Source organism: Cyprinodon tularosa, unplaced genomic scaffold (genome assembly GCF_016077235.1).
Source record: "Cyprinodon tularosa strain WSP-4 unplaced genomic scaffold, ASM1607723v1 ctg26, whole genome shotgun sequence".
In the NCBI taxonomy this organism is placed as follows: Eukaryota; Metazoa; Chordata; class Actinopteri; order Cyprinodontiformes; family Cyprinodontidae; genus Cyprinodon; species Cyprinodon tularosa.
This window is the reverse complement of record NW_024038961.1, coordinates 2252274-2265936: the sequence shown is the minus strand read 5'-3', so window position 1 is coordinate 2265936 and position 13663 is coordinate 2252274. Positions and strand designations below refer to the sequence as shown.

Here is a 13663-nt window from a genome sequence, read left to right as displayed (position 1 = left end):
TAGTTCTATTTAATTGATTCTACTTCTAGAAATAGGATGAAGACAAACAGAGGAACTCTATTTACACTGATTCTATTTTTCTAGATTTCCACACAGTCCATAAGTAAATTAGTACATTAATGTCTGGTAAATAATGCTTCAATCTGGCTGTTTATTTTGGATACTATTACATTACAGATAAGATAGTGTTATATTGTCTTTTATAATTATTAAAAGTGATTTTATATTTGAATAAACTTAGGCTGATTCTTAGTGTTGTGTTTATAGATGATGCCACTAAAAAAGAAAATAGACATAAGGAGCTATTTAAACAGCAAGCAATATAGGATGATGATAAAAGGTTGTTACACATAATCCTTTACTATTATAAACGCACTTGTATAATAGAAACATTATATGATTGTAGGAAACAGATATAATGATGCAGGGCAGCCTCAGGGTGAAGCAGCTGCCCTTCACTGCTGCATGATGGAAGAAATGTGTTTGGAACGTTACCATAAAATATGGGTTGAAACTAATGATTATTCTGCAAATTGATTAATCTGTTGATTATTTTTTTGATGAATTGATTAATAATCAGATCACCCAAAGGTTCCTTAAAGTAGATTTTTTTACGAAATGACCCCAGGTGAAACAGAAACGTTTCCTCTGGAGGAGTTCTGGATGGAGAATATTGACAGACTAAAACTTTTTTTTTTGTCCTAAATGCAAAATGTTTACATATTTTTTCATAATCTTGGTATAATTCCTGCTCTAAGCGTGTCCCTCTATTGGCTTAAAGGCACATTTTAGTGGCTCTATACTCCAGTTATTGATTAATCAATTACTAAATCAGTTGACGATTATTTAAATTATTGATAGATGTGATTAATTGTTTTAGCCATAGAACAAATTTATGAAATGGGCTACATAGACTAACTACAGCCCAGATGTACAACTTGTATAGTGAAGTTAATATTTCAAAATCCTCAGTGTCAGTTCCTCTTATAGTTCCAGTGCACATGTAAATACAATACATTTATTTGCCGTCCGTTGAATGTATTATTTTGCATGACACAGAGAGAGCATATTAGATAAAAAAATAAGAGTGGGTTTCACCTGTTTACCTCTGTACAGTTATACATCTTCAAAAGAAAACACATGCTACGTCAACATATAACAGGCATATATAGACTATATTTGGTCAAATAGGAATGTATTTACCTTCTGTCTTACTGGTAAGTTTAAATGCAAACATTTTCAAAGTGGAAAAAAGTCCTAATTGCACATTGAACAGAGCCAGTGATGCTTCAAACATTGCTAAACAGCATCTAGTGAGTGTAGTGCTTATAAGATTTGTATTAATCTAGGAAGAAATTATGCTGTTCTCTTTAAACACATCAAAGCCTGATGCTCACATTAAGCATTAAAAAAAAGAGTATGCATCTTTTTGCAAAGGACCAATGACATTAGACCAATGAAACTGAAGACCAATAGTGTCCCTGCCAAAGCTGAAATCAAACCTATGCCTTTGATATTCTCTCTTGCCTTTAACCAAGAATATAATCCATATATGTAGCCCACTTCTCTGTTGTTTTTGATCCATCGCCATTCATTCTGTCATGTAACAACTTTTTACATTGTGCTAATAAAATGACATTAAAGGGGCCACTTATCCTCCAGAAAATGTGTCTGTCTGACTTGTTTTCTGTATGTTTCCTGCATATCGCTAACCTTTTCCCAAGCTCATAATGCTTTCTGCAGCCACGGAACAACTGCTGTTAAAATTAAATGTAACATCTAAATAACGTAGTACCTGTTTTCTGGATACACCCCCAATAGAAGGTGCTGCACCCATACCTTGTCTCCTACTCCACAATGAAAATGTAATTAGACTCTTGCACATTTGGATCTTGTTCTAGTACACATAAGTAAAGGTACTGACTAGTGGTCAAAGGTAGTGGGAAATAGATAATAGTTCATAATAAATAAAAAAGATGAAAGAATCCAGTATCCAGTTCTCTCTTGAAAAAGAGACACACCTTGCCTATATTGTTCCACAGCTTTGGTGCAAACACCTGTTTGCTGCTCTGCCAGTAGCCTACTCGTTATATGGCGCCATCTGCAGACTGAAAGCATTGTGGACTGAAAGAACATTTATGTGACGTGGTTAATATATATATATATATATATATATATATATATATATATATATATATATATATATATATATATATATATATATATGTATGTATATGTATGAGACAGAGAACATGAGCTATGGGGATCATCAAACCTCCACTGGCTCAACTAAGCAAGTTTTTTCTCATTGCACTAATAACACTTTTAATAAGAAATCTTCCTGTTAATTTAATTTTAACAGCAGTTGCTCCATGGCTGTAGAAAGCATTATGGAAAAAGGTTGGTGATATGCAGGAAAATATTCAGAAAACAAGTCAGACCGACACATTTTCTGGAAGACAAGTGTCCCCTTTATTGTCATTTTATTAGTACAATATAAAAGGTTTTTACATGACAGAATGCATGGCGATGGATCAAAAACAGTGAAGTAGGCTACATTTATGATTATATTCTCAGAAAAAAAATAAATAAATAAATGGGCTTGGTTGGAGACAAGACAGAATATAAAGGGAAAAGTCGGACTCGAACCTGCCACGAAGCAAAACGTTTGCATTGAAGGAGGTCACTTAAGCCACCACGCCACCTCTCGGTGGTGATAGTTGGTGAAACATTCCTACTAATACCTGTAAATACAAAACATTAGTTGGCGATGTATGTTGATGCAAAACGTTTTTACATGAAAATAGGCATGGAATGGATTCAAAATAACAGCAAAGTGTATGTAGTGGATTTATTCCTTTGTGAAACGGCAATGCAGTGAATTCTGGCAATGCTGCAACATTGAGCTCTGTGCAGTTTTCCACAAAGCAGATCTGTGATGAACTTTCTTGGTCTGGCTGCCTTGATCAGCCATTGGATGCAACCAGTTCAAATGCATTGGCTGTAGGAAAAGAAGGAAGAACATCATTATCATATTAGTAAAACGCGTGTTAAATACGCGCGTTGTGACCGACACAACGCGCGTATTTAACGCGCGTTCTGACCGACACAACGCGCGTATTCAACACGCGTCTTGCGGTTCTATCATGACGCGCGTAAAAGGCGGCGCTATGGCAAGCCACAACGCGCGTATTTAACGCGCGTTCTGACCGACACAACGCGCGTTGAATACGCGCGTCTTGCGGTACTATCATGACGCGCGTAAAAGGCGGCGCTTGTTGGTAAAAGACGGCGTAAAAAGCGGCGTAATCTCGGGAGAACGCGCGTTTTTTGCGGGTTAACTTCATTCTTAACGCGAGAATTCAATGCGAAATATGACCTTCTTGGCTTGCCATATCCGACCTACACGTCATTGATACTTGACAAATGTTACTAAACATTACTAATCTGCGTCCTACTAAGCGGAGGCGGGAAAAACTAACAACCATGGCGGAAGATAACACAGAGAGCAGTCAATGGAGAGAAAGTGAGGTTGCTGACTTAATTCATATTTGGAAAGATAGCTCGATTCAGACCAAACTCGAAGGGTCTTACCGGAACCGGGGGAGGGTCTTTCTTTTTGATCTTCTTAAAAAGATTTCGTTCGTAATGTGCCTGCTCCTGTTGGAGAAGAACGCAATATACGCTGCGGTATTACGAGTCATGTTTACTTCCGCAAACACTGAGGACGCTTGCTACATGTGATGTCATTGCGTCCTCGAGTGCGCATGCGGGACACTTCGGTTGAACGCTTTCAGTTCACACAGTAGATCACATACAAGTCGCATATACTTGGAAGTGTGAACGGACACGCAAAAAAATCAGATTTCACAAAAAAATCGGAATTGAGCATTAAGGCCTGCAGTGTGAACGTAGCCTTACATAATTGGTAATAATAATATTTTTTCTGCTGCCATTACCATCTGCCTTTTTGCACTAGCATAAGTATTGTATATTTTATATTATTGTACATTTTATATTTTATTGTGAAATTGAATGTTTAAATTTTAGTATTAGGAACTGATCTTATCTGTTGTGCCTGTGCACTTTATCTGTTTCACTGTTGGTGAATGATGCTGCGTTCACACCAGGGGCAGCTGGCGCGACAGAAGCAGCGAGTTTACATGCAAAGTCAATGGTTGACGCGCGTCAAGGCGCAGCAAAAGGTCCCGCGGCGCGTTTTGAGCAGCAGGCACAGCGCGTCTGAGCAGCTGAAGCAGCGCGTCGGGCGCGTTTAAGCATCTGACGCGCGTGACGCGCCGCAAACGCGCTGCTGCTCGAGATGGAAAAATTGAATTTTTGCTGCTTGACGCGCCGCCTCAACCAATCAGAGAAGCTGATCTGGGAGCTGGCTGGGAGAGAGACACAGCGCTGATGACACAGACCGCTCTGATCACTTCTCTTAAACAGTGTATTAACGCATAATTAACTTAAAATATATACATCTGCCTGCAGAATATGTTCGCTTTTATTATTCTGGTGCCTGCAGATCGGATTATTTAGATGAAAAACACCTACCAGCTGCCGCGGTAAACCGCGAGGAGGCGACCCGGCCAGAGGCTGCTGATGAATGGATTCCTTCTGTCGGCGCACCGCCGGTATGTGGGGGTCTGAGCGGCTCCGACAGAAATAACATTGGGAGGCAGGATTGTAATCTGGATGAACTGACTGCACTGATGAAGTTTTCATGTGTATTTTCTCACTTAAAAACATATTAAAACTACTTTATTCCCACTGATCACAGCAAATATAGCTGCAAGGCAGAGAAAGGATAGTGAAGCTCCGCCCAACGCGCGTCAGACACACTTTTGCACCGCGCAGCCAGAGCAGCAAAGCTGCTTCAGCCGCGCGTCAGAACTAACTGGTACAAGCAGCAAAAATGAAGCAGCAGACGCGATTTTGCTGCTTTTGCAGCGTCCAGTCTGAACGTAGCATGAGAAACGAACGTCCTCTCGAGTCCTTTTATGTCGGTTGAATCTGAAGAATTGACATTAAAGCTGCCTTTGACTTTGAAATGTTATAGGCCTACTGCATATTGAGAAAATTTAGATCGGTATTGCGCAACAATCGGGAGATGGGGACCCCACCGAAAATTGACAGGTATTTCGCACACTGCTATATTTCATATGTCATGGCTTTCAAATGTTTGACACACATGCAGATCACAATCAGGAGGCAGAAAAGGAGGTTTCTCGTTTTGTTGCGCAACTCCAAAGAATTAAACCAATTCCAGAGTTTTATTGGCCATTAACAAAATCAATGAAAAGAAACTAAAAGTATCCTTAAACGAAAAATGTACAAAAATCAAAAGGCTTATTTAATACTTGGAGGACATATCTTCAATTTGGCCACAAAATTAACAAAAAGAGAATGATCTTTTCGTCTACAAGACCATTTTAAAATAAAAATAATGACATTTTAACAGGCAGAGCCAAAGGAAATTTGAGAGGCAGGTTTACAAAAGATAATGTTGATTTGCTTTTGGAGAAAGCCGGAGCACCCGGGGAGAACCATGAAGACAGTGTGAAAAGAAAGTAAACCAACACAAATGCTGTGCGGCTTATTTTCAATTGGATTTAACTAATAAAAGGTTTCCAAAAAAAAAAATAAAACGAATACTGAAAAATAAAAAAATTAAAAGAATAATAAAGTTTTATTTTTGGAGAGGGTTTAGTGTTTTCTCTGCTAGTTGTGATGTGATAAACCAAACTATGATAATTTCTATTGCTTGATGGATGTGTGTTTATCTTTACATCTAATCTTAATCGATTGATGGTACAGTACACTCTATCTTTCTGTCCATGTGTGATAGAAAATGGCCGCGAAGCGTGTGTTTGGAGCCGGGGCGGAGACGGGAAGAGGGGCAGGTGGAGGAGTCTGGCTTTGAACTGGGGCGGGGGCGGCAGGTGTTGGAACAACGATATCGCTCATGATTGGTTTTACCCTCTCTCTCTGACTCCCCTTAAGTATGTTTGGAGTCTTTGCTTGCTTTGTTTCTTTGTCCTCTTTTTGTTCAAGTGGTTTTGGTTCGACTTCTGTCGGTCGTATTTGTTGGATTGGAGTCTTTGGAAGCTTTTGGGTGTATGGTGCGAATTTGGTGTTTGGTTTCATGCTTGTTGTGTAGAGCTGTTTCCTTTGTCCTCTTTTTGTTCAACCGGTTTAATACCATGGTCTGAATGTGGTCTTTGGTTTCCTGTTTTTTTGTGTAGAGCTGTTTCCTTTTTCCTCTTTTTGTTTAACAGGTTTTGGTTCGACTTCTGTCGGTGCTCTTGGTTGCATTGTAGACTTTGGAAACTTTTGGGTGTATGGTGCGAATTTGGTGTTTGGTTTCCTGCTTTGTTGTTGAGAGCTGTTTCCTTTTTCCTCTTTATGTTCAACAGGTTTTGGTTCAACTTCGGTCGAGGCTCTTGGTGGCATTTGAGACTTTGGAAACGTTTGGGTGCATGGTGCGAATTTGGTGTTTAGTTTCCTGTTTTGTGGTGTAGAGCTGTTTCCTTTTTCCTCTTTTTGTTTAACAGGTTTTGGTTTGACATCTGTCAGTGCTCTTGGTTGCATTGTAGACGTTGGAAACCTTTGGGTGCATGGTGCGAATTTGGTGTTTGGTTTCCTGCTTTGTTGTTGAGAGCTGTTTCCTTTGTCCTCTTTTTGTTTTACAGGTTTTGGTTCGACTTCTGTCGGTGCTCTTTGTTGGATTGGAGACTTTGGAAACATTTGGCTGCATGGCGCGAATTCGGTGTTTGGTTTCCTGCTTTGTGGTATAGAGCTGTTTCCTTTGTCCTCTGTTTGTTCAACAGGTTTTGGTTTGACTTCTGTCGGTGTTCTTGGTTGCATTTTAGACGTTGGAAACGTTTCGGTGCATGGTGCGAATTCGGTGTTTGGTTTCCTGCTTTGTTGTTGAGAGCTGTTTCCTTTTTCCTCTTTTTGTTCAAGAGGTTTTGGTCCGACTTCTGTTGGTTCTCTTGGTTGCATTGGACATGCAGGATCCGCAGTACTTCCAGAAGGAACATCCTGTGTTCTAAAGACGGACCCGTCAGGCTTTGATGAGATGGTTTTTGAGGATAAAGGGTTGGTGGGTGAAGGGCGCATTTTGTTGCTGCGGGCTGTTAGGAAATCAATCTCCCATTGCTCCTGGAACTGGAACGCCAGTTCTGCATAGTCAACCCTTACCTTGTTTTCCTGCAGCTTACTCAGCGTCGAGAAATACTGGCTTAAAAACTCTAAAATGTTTGTTGGTTGGGCATGCTTCACTGCCCGTGAAAGGCACTCAAATATGCTCGTCTGTGAGTAAGAAAATGTGGAATCCATTTTAAGATTAACTTGGAAAACACTACTTACTTCTGGACACAAGCTAATCCTCTGGTTACCTCTGAGTAAATGGAACTAGTGTTAATGTGTTTGGAATAGAAGCCTCAGCGATGACATAAGTGGGCGGAGCCCTGTGATGTCATAGGTGTGTTTAATATTTTCTTTGTTCTGATGACATCATCATTGGAATACCCTGTATACTGTGTCCTGGGCAGCTGCAGTGCATTGGGTGGCCTCCAGCAGCCTGGATTAAAATATTTCACTTTTAAAAAAGATACATTAGATTTTTATATTCAGATTAAATTGCAACAGTTAAAACACATCTATAAATCTAGTTAGCATACGCGCTAACTAGCCGTTAGCATACGGGCTAACTAGCCATTAGCGATACCGCTAGCTAGCGGCTAATGTTAACATGTTGTTTGTGTCATTATGTGTTTCTGTACATATTCAGGGAATATGTTGAGTTTATTATTTAGGAGAATTGTGCCTGTTTATTTGGAATTGTGCCTGTTTACACAAAGACTTATGCACAATATTTTATTGTTGCAGTTTTACCATTCATTCATCCATCCATACCAGCCAATAAATCCAAAGAAAAGGCTTACGGTGTGGTTATTGGAAATTATGGTTATCTACCTGCTAAGCTAAGAGTGAGGGCAGGACAAAAATAATTTTTTTGTCGCTAATGGTCACTAAAATGTTTTTAAGCTCAACATGTCCAGTATTAAAATTCAAAACCTTTGTTCACAAATATGCTCTGTTTTTTGCGAAGTGGAGCCAGCCAATCCTGTTCGTGTATGCAAATTAGCCATGTGCTTTTCCGCAGTTAATAACACTGGCAACGTGGAACAGATTACGTGAAGACAGCAGGTCTTCACTCCTGTTTGTGGACCTCAACGGACCTCCTCTGGACAAATTCGACCCAGTTCCATTAATCAGAAACTGGATTAAAGCAGGACGTGTGTGCATGAAAGAGAGAGACAGACAGACAGACAGACAGTCTTTGTGCATGTGTGTGTTTTCATAGACTGACTGTCTGTTCAGGCTCTATCCCACTCTGATTCACAGAAGGCTTCATCCAGCAAGCTGTCAGGAAGCTGAGCCCCCCTCAAAAAAAATCACTCCGGACAAACTGTCTTCTGCACTACTATTATTACTATATTTATTTACTGTTCTTTTGCACTGTTACTGTTACAGATGCTATATCTTACATAATTGGTAATAATAATAATATTTTTTCTGCTGCCATTACCATCTGCCTTTTTGCACTAGCATAAGTATTGCATATTTTATATTATTGTACATTTTATATTTTATTGTGAAATTGAATGTTTAAATTTTAGTATTAGGAACTGATCTTATCTGTTGTGCCTGTGCACTTTATCGGTTTCACTGTTGGTGAATGAGAAACGAATGTCCTCTCGAGTCCTTGTATGTCTGGTGAATCTGAAGAATTGTCATTAAAGCTGACTTTGACTTTGAAATGTTATAGGCCTACTGCATATTGAGAAAATTTAGATCGGTATTGCGCAACAATCGGGAGATGGGGACCCCCCCAAATATTGACAGGTATTTCGCACACTGGTTATACAGTAGACATTTTCCTTACTAAAGGGAGTCCATGGAAATGTATTGTTGGTTTACATTCTCAGGAAAGATGCTTTAAATATCACAAAAAAACTCTTTCATATATGCAGAATGTTCTGTAAGCAGCTTTAGATATTTCAAGATGACTGGACAACAGCAATATTATATGTTATGACAACAGAGCGTACATGGTGAAAAACTGTTAAAGCAGAGCGCAGGCAAAGTAATTAAATACATCTTTGTTCCAAATGGTTTAAGATCTCCCAGCTATTATAGCTGCTGTTTTAAGGGATTACATGAAATACGACTTAGCACGTAGAAACTTCCACCCACTCACAACAAAAACTGGGGGAGGCAATTTCCCTTCTAGCCACACACCATACATCTTTTATGCTATTTTAAAATTCTGATTTAAAAAGCAGCTATTACACGAACCCATTGCTTTGCCTGTGAATCAAATGACATTCAGTATGTTGACAGCATTAATATGTATGTAAGCACATGTGTGAAGGCTAATTCAGGCTGTAAATGGCTGGAATAGATAATGTTTGAGTATGTATGTTCAAATCCCAGGTTTAGTCTGATTTTAGGCTGTTTGTTCTTTCCTTATTGTGTGCACACACATTTTTTTAAGAGGCCAAATGTACCACGTCCATTTTGTGCTGATCTCAGGCTCACTATAGCAGGGACAGTTGCAGCAGGAGAGTGATCATTGAGAGCTCCGTAGTATCGATCGGGCTGGTGTCACGGTCACTGAGAAGAAGGCTGACACTAGCTGGGATACCCTTAGGTTGGTGATGGAGCATCTGGCCACCATAGCAAAGCACAGCATGATATGCTGCATAAGTAGAGACCCAGCAGTCTGTGATTTTAGGAGGGTATTATCCTTTTTTATATACTTGCTTGCTGTTTATGAGTAATTAGAAGTCATTTTGTTGGTACCATTGTCTCTCTCCTGCTAATAATGAGTGTCTCAATATGAAGCATCTGTTATTTTTCTTTAAGAGAGGGTACATTAATGTGTGTGTGTACATCAAAGTTACACTCCCGTTAGCTGCGTTCTAACCCAACAACCCTTAAAACCCATAGGATGTCACACCTGCAGCCCACAGAGTCACATCTCATTTGACCCAAGTGCTGCTGTCGCTTGCAGTATTCTCACTCACACAAACAAAGTGATACCTGACTGCCTTCTCCCTTCAACTCAAACAGGCACTACTCTCTATCCAACATACACACACAGACAAAAAGTCAAGTTTTGCTTATGGAGACTTTGCATTGAATTCTATTAATTTCTATGGCCTGACTCAGACCCTAACCCTACCCACTACTAATACATACATAACCCTGATCCTGAGTCAGTTCAAACCTTTTTTTTCAGTTTTTATTATTACACTGTCACAATTACAGAGCAATGAAATGTACCTTTTGGTGGACTGCCATTGTGCGGCGCCTGGGGAGCACTGTTGGGTTAAGAGTCTTTTGCTCAGGGGAACCAGAGTGGCAGTCTGTGGGAGTGGGGCTTGAACTCAGAAACCTCTGGATTCCAAGCGTAATGCCCCAACCACTAGGCCACCACTCCCCCATCAAAACTTAGTCGTTTGTCCTCACAAGGACCTGTAAGATCCCACAATGCCTTACAGTGTCTCTACAAGGTGACCAAATGCATCAACACAACCCCACCTCACACTTAAACACTGCGTTATTCTATAAAACATGAGCCTGTTGACTTCTCACACTTACTCACCTGTCTGAGTCAGAAAAAAAACCTGCATACTCATTAGACAAAATTAATGATAAATTAATTTCAGTTTAGCATTGTCTAATAACTTCTGACTATTGATCTAAGACCAACACAGTAATTAAAATGTTTTAGAAAATAGGGATTAGGATGGCTGTGTGAAGATATGGGGGACAGCCTTTTGAGATTTGATGATTTAACTTTCTAACTAATTTTTAAGGTTCCTGGTATCCTTTTTTCCCGGAAAAAATATCTTGTTTGAGTCTTGTGCCCTGGCCTTTTCAGGTATAAAATTAAGCAAGGTTTTCAAGAGCTTGCATCGGTTCCACTGATTATTTTGCATGACTGGAAATGCTTGTCTGTATACTCACATACTTGTATGACAAAATGAGGTTATATGATTAAACTAGACACGTACAATTTTAGGTAGCTTCTCATTAAAGTATGACATTTCGGGAAAAAAGTGCTTTGGGTTCTAAGGTTTAAATAATATCTACCAGGAGTAGGACACAGTTCATTTAATTTGATTTGAGCTGACTTTCCAAAAAAAAAGTTAACAATCAAAAAATTCTAAGTTTTAAGACATTTCGCTTCCCATCCAGGAAGCTTTTTCAATTCAAAATGTCAGAAATAGCTTTGAATTTCGAAATTTTATATATTAGACCAACAAAGCCTTGTTTTTGTTTAGAAAACATGCAAATTGAAACGGACAAATAGATCCACCCCTTTGGAATGGGGGTTGTTTGGCTTCTTTTGTTAGCATACAGTGCCCCATACCTGTCTGTACTTGTACTGAAGAAGAAGTGAAAAGGCTTCCTGGATTGGAAGCGAAACGCCTTCAAACTTGGAAACAAAGTTCAGTGGATTGTTTTGTTTTGTTATCTTTTTGGAATGACTATGACCTGGATGACTGAGAATCTTCACAAACATTTAATCATACTTTTTTGATTTATAAGAGCCAACTGCCAAAAAAAATTTATTTATTAATATTATTCTGTATAATTCATGATATAGGTAATAAAAATATTGTTCACAGTAAAAAATGAAAAAGGACAAACAGTAGCAGGGTAACAAACAGAGATATCAGTTAGTGACGGATGAATTGACTATGGCAGTTTCAATTATGTTTAGACAGCGCATTTCCACATGTACAATGCACAATGTTAGCCTGACATAGTCCTACTCAATTCTAGTCAGAATATGAGTCTGATGCTGCTCCATAGAGCTGTGATTATGGTGTGTGTTTTGAACGAACCAGGAAAAAAAATGCCTCTGCACTCAATTGGACAGACGTACAACCAATAAGAGCAACGGATGTTAAGCGAGGCATAGTTGTTGTCCACAAAAATCAAAGCGTGCAGTTTCACGCCTAGAGTAAGAAGATGAGCCTTGATGGCGTTTCTATGTTCCTCTTTTAAAATTAATTTGCTGTCGATATCTTCTAGAACAGACCTAATAGCAGAATCTACTCACCTCAACTCTTCGGCGGCAGCCATTGTTATTGTCACCCAAGCGCGCTTTGGTCACGTGGTTGATTACGTTACTCTTGATCATCTGTCCATCATCGTATAAAGCCCGCCCTGACAATTTGATTGGATCGCCTGACAGTGGGCGATAATACTCGCGCTACTATGGAGCAGAGCCAGACCGAACTTCCCGACCTCAAACTTTGTGGGCGGGACTAAGTTCGGAATGGCACCCAGGCTAGCACAATGTAGCTGCTGTACAGGAATGTGCCTGTAAAACAAAGTTGAAACTTGATTCAAGGTTAATGTTAGAAAATAAAACTAATACGATTTTTTAAAGGATCTTTAAGAATCAAATAACAGTGAACACCGTTTACTTGAAACTTGAGGAGCCCAACCAGGGTGATATCTGTGCAAATCCAGGTGTAGCTGATGGGACAGTTTGAGCAAGCATCTGCTGCATGCAGGTACAGTAGCGACCAACATGCACTCAGAACCAGAACCACTTCCAAGTTAAATTTCTGTTCTTGTTTTCAACCTACATATTGTGACCCTTATTACTTGCTCTGTTTATCTAAGTGTAATACAAAATGAGCTGCAGTGCTAACATTCAGGCATGACATGCTGTGCATTACAAATATAAAAGGTGCATACGGATGAAGTCCTTGCTTGCATATGCAATGTCTGTGACATGCAAGTGCACAGACTTAATGTGCTATTACACTTACTGTAGTGCTTGCACAAAGAGCTGCATGCATTCACACTCTTGAGTAAACATCAAAGATGCCAAACAATGAGTGGGATTCAAAGAGAGGGGTGGGATTGCCCTCTGTCACTTCAAAGCTTCCTGCTTTTAAAGAGAAAACCATTTCCAGCCATCCCACCATGCCCTCTGACGTACGGTTTGATCAGTCATTGCAAACTATTTATCTCTCTGTCTCTTGTGTCTTACCTATTTTGTTAGCCAACAACTTATATGTAAACTCAGTTAAATGCATAATTAAAGAGCTCTATGAGCAGATGGTGAGCTGAATCAAGTGAACACTCCTGGTTGATGAAGCAGGAGCGATAAAGGGAAGATTCAGTGAGAAGGAGAAGACAGCACATGATAGATATTGAAGAAAAATGATTGGAAAAGACTAAATTAAATTTAAAAAAGCTGACTCTCTTTTTGACAGGCACTACCTGGCTTGAAAAGATTGACTCACAGACTTTCTAATGTCATATTTAGTCAAAATGGGATACATATTTAGCCAGATCTATTTCTAATAGGAAAAGGTAATGTTAAATTAAATCTAATTTACTCTGACTGACAGATTTCCTTTGGCCAAGTGAGAGAAACACAAACTGGTTTGAACAAACATTCATTGAAAACGCAGTTAAATCAGTCCACCGTACTATACTGAGTTTGTTCCAAGTGTGTTAGCACATGAATTGGCTGAAGGATAATTTTGTTTACCTCTCTAAACAGATCAATTCTGGCTGCTTCTATTCAAATGAGATGAAGCATGCCAGAGCCGAG

The 13663-nt window shown here is 39.4% G+C and overlaps 1 protein-coding gene across 1 annotated transcript in view; it reads left to right on the top strand.

Annotated features, from left to right (window-relative positions):
- gabbr2 (gamma-aminobutyric acid (GABA) B receptor, 2) overlaps nt 1-13663 on the top strand; it is a 271798-nt gene that overhangs the window by 150988 nt on the left and 107147 nt on the right. The gene's annotated exons all lie outside the window — the stretch shown is intronic.